Consider the following 6,481-nt stretch of genomic DNA (forward strand, 5'->3'; position numbering starts at 1 on the left):
CAAAACTGAAATTGGCTACGTGCACAAAAATGCTCCCTCTCACTGAAAAGACAAAGCATGACTGTCAAGTGTTTGGCCATACGTCCCATATCTGCTTACACCTGTTATCTTTGTTATTTTTGGCAACAGCGGTGTAGGAGTCCAGTTTAAGTGTAGATTTCACTAGAGCTCCAGTAAACTATTTACCCTGTTGGCGAATTCAATCAAACAGGGTTCTCCATGCTTAGTATCACAGAAAGCTAAATAAATCACTATGCTACAGAAAACATGCAAAGTGCAGGCGTGAGCCACTGTAATGACACTGGCTTACAGGATACAGTGTAGCAGTAATTAAAACGAAGCAGCGGAACAAATTCTGCAGTGGAGCAGCGTATTCCCTGGTCTCTCCACTCTCCCAGTTCTGCCGCTACTTGCGGTCATTTCCTTTGGGTTATGTTTAAGTAGGCAAAGAACACTTTAGAGGGAGAATAAAAATGCTGAGCTGAAGATTGAGGACTTTGGGCAGATTTAAAATACGGTCCAAAATTGACGAAATCACTATTTTAAGATTCTAATGATGCAAGTAAAGATAAAACATAAAATGATTATGTCCCTGTGAGAGTTTTACTAGCACAGTTTGCATATGAACACAAGGATGGCCGTATGTGTCTAAACAACGTTCATCTAACACATTACCCTGTCTCTGAGTGTCATCAAGGCATGTAACATCTCTGCCACCTGCTTTCAGCAGTTTAGGGTCTTCCTGGCGTTTGTACCCTAAACAGTTGCTTTGAGTGGGTTTTGGAGTTTTTGTTTCTCTTTAGTAGTCACCGACAGGGCTTTTAAAATCTATTTACGCTTTGGGCCTCCACAGTCTCCTGTAGCAACGAATTCCAACATTTAATTTGGTGCTATTTAAGAATACTTCGTGTTTGTCTGGATGTATACTGCCTAGTCCTTGTATTATGAAAAATGATGAAAAATTCTGTGCACCTCTGCCACACTATTCAAGAGTTCATAAACCCCCTCCATATCTCTCCATTCAGCTTTCTCTTTTCAAAGCTGAAAAATCCTAGACAATTCAATCTCTCTTCACAGAGCAGTTGTTTCCTAAATTTGATCACTCTAGATTGCCTCTCCATCCCTTCTCAAGTTACTACTTAACCTTCCAAAGAGAAGGCTGCTGTTTTACATAAACCATTGTTTTGCTGGTCCGTTAAAATCACAGTTACAGTTTAAAAAAAAAAAAAAGTCACAGTCGCAATTAAAATCACTGTTAAAAGTTCATTCATAAATATAAGGAAAAATGAACATTCACAAGTGACTAACTACACTATATTACTTATACCCATTATGCTGGCCCAGTGATGTCTTACATAAAAGTTTTAAACCTCGGGGTGCCTTAAAGTGAAAAATCATAATCAACGTTGAACAGAAAATGTTTCCTAATCCACATACAAAGATTTCAACTTAAAATCTGCAAAAGTCAATCCCGTCATGAAACTTCTACATTAGCACCAAATGAAGCTGATCGTTTCTTTGCAGCTACCAAGCAGATTTCCTACTACATGACAGGGAAAAGATACAAATACGGCTCTGGTTGCTTCATAATTTTCTTCTCTAGTCCTCTCAGAGCATCCAAGTAGAGCAGAATGAAAACTTGGTTACCCCCACCAGAGAGGAGCAGAGCATCTAACGGTTATAAAAGCATAGCTTCTATCCATCATACAGAGACTACAAGAAAATGATGCTGCACATATCTGTAACGAGAGAAAAACAGTAGTTATATACAGGTAAACCTTCCACAGTATGAGACTGTCATTCAGGATAGATATACACCATGGAGAAATATCATAGAGAGCATATGGGGCAGTAAATCAGCCATTGTGCCTAAGAAGATATCAGACAGGCAAAAAACCAGAGCAAGCTGGAACAGCTGTGCCCCAGGAAACAGCAGAACAAATGGATTTACTACCTCCTGACTACAGAGATACCAATATCTCTGTAGAGAACAGCATGGCAAATAAGGGAAGCTGAAAAGTATAAGTTAATTTATTTGATAAACCAGTTATAAATATTTGAAATTCTGTATCATTTCATTATTTAACATTATGTTTGGCTGAGAAAGGAAGATGTGGGTAACTAATTTTAATAGGATAACTTAGGCAGCTGAAATTAGATGCTATGTTTCACACAAGCTTACATTACACAGTACTGACCAGTTACAACAAAGACAAAGGAATCAGACTGGCTCTAGTTCTGTTTACACTAAGCAAGGCAGTGCAACTCTTCAGATATATGACCTAAACTTTGAATGAGCTCGTATTTTTTTGCAGCAAAGAACATTGCTTTTCACAGATATTAGGGCAGGTCTTTGACGTAGTACAGCTGCTTCAGTATAACGCAAGTCAATTCATGAGAAACAAGATAAACCTAATGCAGGTATACTGCTTTCAGTTCTGGATATGACTTCTTTAACATTGATCTGGATAGCTCAGCTTCGCATTTTATTGCACAGGATGAACATATCGTGCCAGATTCTCTGCCTCTAGTAATTTCTGTACGGTAAAGTAGACAGTATGGTCCTATATAATGGATTTTGAAGATAGGTGGTGTGGAGGTAGAATCCCTTCCATCTAGGATGATTCATTGAGCATGGCTAGCTCACATCCCACAAAACTCCTTGCAATAAGCAGAACTGGGATCTTAATTAATTAAGACCAATTGTACAAACCCTTAGCCTACAATAAGATATGTTTTGGATTCAGTTGACTGAATTGACACATCACTGCCTCTGGCTGGAGGCATCTACATTACCAAAGAGAGGTGACCATCCTCTCTGACGGCTTTCATAACTGCATAGGTAATTGTCCCCAGAACCATCCGGATCAAAAAGATTCCAATTACCATATTGTACACTGTACGTTAACAGCACACTCAAATTTAACCTCTGTCATTTTGACAGAACTGGATTAGGAAGCTACTACATGTGAAGTTTTGTCAGCAGCTTTGAGAAGGTGTTAGCTTCTGGCACAAATGCAGAGATGAAGAGCTGCGGGAAGTCCCTCTTAATGAATCTAAGTTGCATCTAGAGTAGTACATCTGACCACAGCTTCACATATTTGCCGCTTTGAAAGAGGTGAAAGAAAATAAAGTAGAGCTTGATTTACAATTTATCCATCTGAATTCATTACTGTATCCTATTTTGTGATATTTTATCCTCTGCATCACCTTGTTACTTCAGAACATTTGGTGAAGACATCTGATTAGGTTTTAATGAAATCTTTCAGATTTCTTGACAAAGATCTTACCTACAGAATAATCGTAGTATTGAGATATTTTGCTATGTGGTGAGAATATTTATACAATTTTATTTCTGTAGGAGAAAATAAAGTAATAGATTAATTTTAGCTTTTAAAAACATAAATCAAAGCCACATAAAATGAAGAAGAGAACAAGAGAGAAGCATCAAATACTGTAACTGTGCAAAGCTACTTAACTATAAAAAAGTCAAGGTATTTCAAAACCTTATAATTAACTGTGCAATTTTCAGTTGTTAATGACATTGGGATACTCTCTCCCCACATATCACGTAAGGCACAAAGCGTTATTTTTGGCTAAATTAGAACTTTTCATATAGAAGATTTTTCCAGAAAGGCCACTGAAGAAAAGCTTTCTTATAGTTGGAAGAATATAAACTAATATTTTAAAATCATGACATGAATGAGTCAAAGATACTGAAGAAATAGTTCAAATAAAAACAGTGAAACAAATTTTGAAAATGCACATAGGGATGTAGAATGGCAAAGTTTCCAGATCATCACAGAAGTTACAAGAAAGTAAAATTTCTTTATAATTGTGGAAGAGATATGATAAGCATTTCTTCTGAAAAAATAAGTCAGAGAAATACATGTTTGTGTGCATGTATATGTGTGTGTCTATGCATATAAATATTACTAAGTACCCTTTGAAAGCTCAGTGGCACATACAAAGAAAATTGCATCTCCCATGCATTTTATTCCCATAATTATTTATTAACAACAAACAGAGAAAAGGAAGAAAGAATGCAACGTTATCTCCTCTGTCACCATTTGCAATGGGAAACCATTCACTAAAAATATTCCCCTGAAAAAAAGGCAACTATTACTGGATATCATTCTCCAAAAAAATCTGAATACTTCAGAAAACCATCAAATGCTATCTTTTTCACTACCTGAATATCTTCCTGAATTATTAAGGCTACAAAAACGCTTTGACTGGCCCATGGCTAATCAAATCCAAATCAGATCTACAGTGTTCAAGAGCAATTACCACTCGGTTAAATGTTTTATAAAGCATTTAAAGATGCATTTATAACAAAAAAAAAAAAAAGAGTAAACGAGGCAGGTGTCCTAACACAAACTAGTAACATAACTAGCTTACGATATTCTCAATAAAGACGACAGAAATTGCACTGAGGTGAATATCGCAACTGTCTCATCTGTAGAATCCAAAGTAGAAAGACACAGATCACTATTTATCTAGTTTAGAGATGTTTCCAGTTAGGAGATATAACTAGCCAATAGAGCAGACCCAGACAGGCTGGAGAGCTGGGCAGAGAGGAACCTCATGACGTTCAACAAAGGCAAGTGCAGGGTCCTGCACCTAGGGAGGAATAACTCCAGGCACCTAGCACAGGCTGGGGGCTGACCTGCTGGAAAGCGGCTCTGCAGAGAACGACCTGGGAGTCCCGGTGGACAACAAGTTGACCAGGAGCCAACAATGCGCCACTGCGGCCAAAAAGGACAATGGTATCCTGGGCTGCATTAGGTAGAGGGTTGCCAGCAGGTCAAGGGAGGTGATCCTGCCCCTCTACTCAGCCCTGGTGAGGCCCCACCTGGAGTACTGGGTCCAGTTCTGGGCTCCCCAGTACAAGAGAGACATGGCACTACTGGAGAGAGTCCAGCGGAGGGCTACCAAGATGATGAGAGGGCTGGAGCACCTCTCCTATGAAGAAAGACTGCAAGAGCTGGGCCTGTTCAGCCTGGAGAAGAGAAGACTGAGAGGCGACCTCCTCAACGTGTACAAGTATGTGAAGGGAGGGTGTCGAGAGGATGGGGCCAGACTCTTCTCCGTGGTGCCAAGTGACAGGATGAGAGGCAATGGGCACAAACTGAAACACAGGCAGCTCCGTCTGAACATGAGGAAAAACTTCTTTCCTGTGAGGGTGACAGAGCACTGGAACAGGCTGCCCAGAGAGGTTGTGCAGTCTTCTTCCCTGGAGATATTCAAAAGCCATCTGGACACAATCCTGTGCAACGTGCTCTGGATGACCCTGCTTGAGCAGGGGGGTTGGACTAGATGATCTCCAGAGGTCGCTTCCAACCTTGGCCATTCTGTGTGATTCTGTCATTTATGCTTGATGAGGTCTGGGACATGACTGAACCAGACTTGATCAGGAACATGAGCAAGTGAATCATGAAATGAGGCAAAAGCAGAAACAAGTGGAAATATGAATGGTTTTAGAATATAAGTGCTTAGGTTTACCCTCAAAAGACTGAAGTGCCACCTACTTGATTAATCCACATCTAGAAAATACATACTGCTCCTTTATCAAGCATTATCCTAATATTTAAGGCAAAAACCAGCCATTATCTCATCTATTTAACTCTGTGTAACACAGACCATTACATTTCAACTAGAACTGATCTCATAAAAGATATTTGAGAAAAGTAAAACTATGTTTATAAACAAATAAATGAATTTATTTCTGTACTCATCCAAAAAAAATTAAGGATTTAATGTTTCTCCAATATAGTGTGCAGAGTCAGTTAAACATTAAAATTAATTATATAATGTTAGAAATCTCAAAATTTATTTATTTGTGCTTGGAGTTATAACTAAAACAGGAATTCTACAAGAATTAGCTTTAATTTAAAAATCTTCTCTAGCTCAGCCTTAAAAAAAGTTTCACTGCATCTTAGAGACTATAAATATTAAGATATGGCAAAGAGAACTCAACCTGAAAATTCCTGTATCTCAGAACTCTAAGAACTATACGTTTCGGAACATCAGCTTTTCCTTCAGTATTCAATTAATCCATTTTAAGTAGAAAACACAGCTGAAAATAACTAATTCTTCTCTAAGAAATGAACCTGTATGTGTATTTTAATTTGGTCAATAATGAACATTTTTGAATACTTAATTGAATATGAATTGAATAGAAAGATATTAAAGCACTGTATAAATCACTTATGAAATTCATGTTAATTTTTCAGGATTTATTTGAATCACATGAAGCTATCATTTCAACCAAGGTGTATCTGTAAAACATGACTGAGAAGGATAAGCAACGCAATACACATTTTTGTTGTTTTGTGTTCTACTTTTGAACTCAAATAAAGCTGAATCCTTATATGTTATCAAAGCATTCCTAGTTTACTTTGAAATCTAAGTAACCAACAGTAAGCTAAAGGAATTTCCGTAAGAAAAGAGTGTATGGATAAATGTATTTCAAGACAGA

Source organism: Struthio camelus, chromosome 6 (genome assembly GCF_040807025.1).
Source record: "Struthio camelus isolate bStrCam1 chromosome 6, bStrCam1.hap1, whole genome shotgun sequence".
NCBI lineage: Eukaryota > Metazoa > Chordata > Aves > Struthioniformes > Struthionidae > Struthio > Struthio camelus.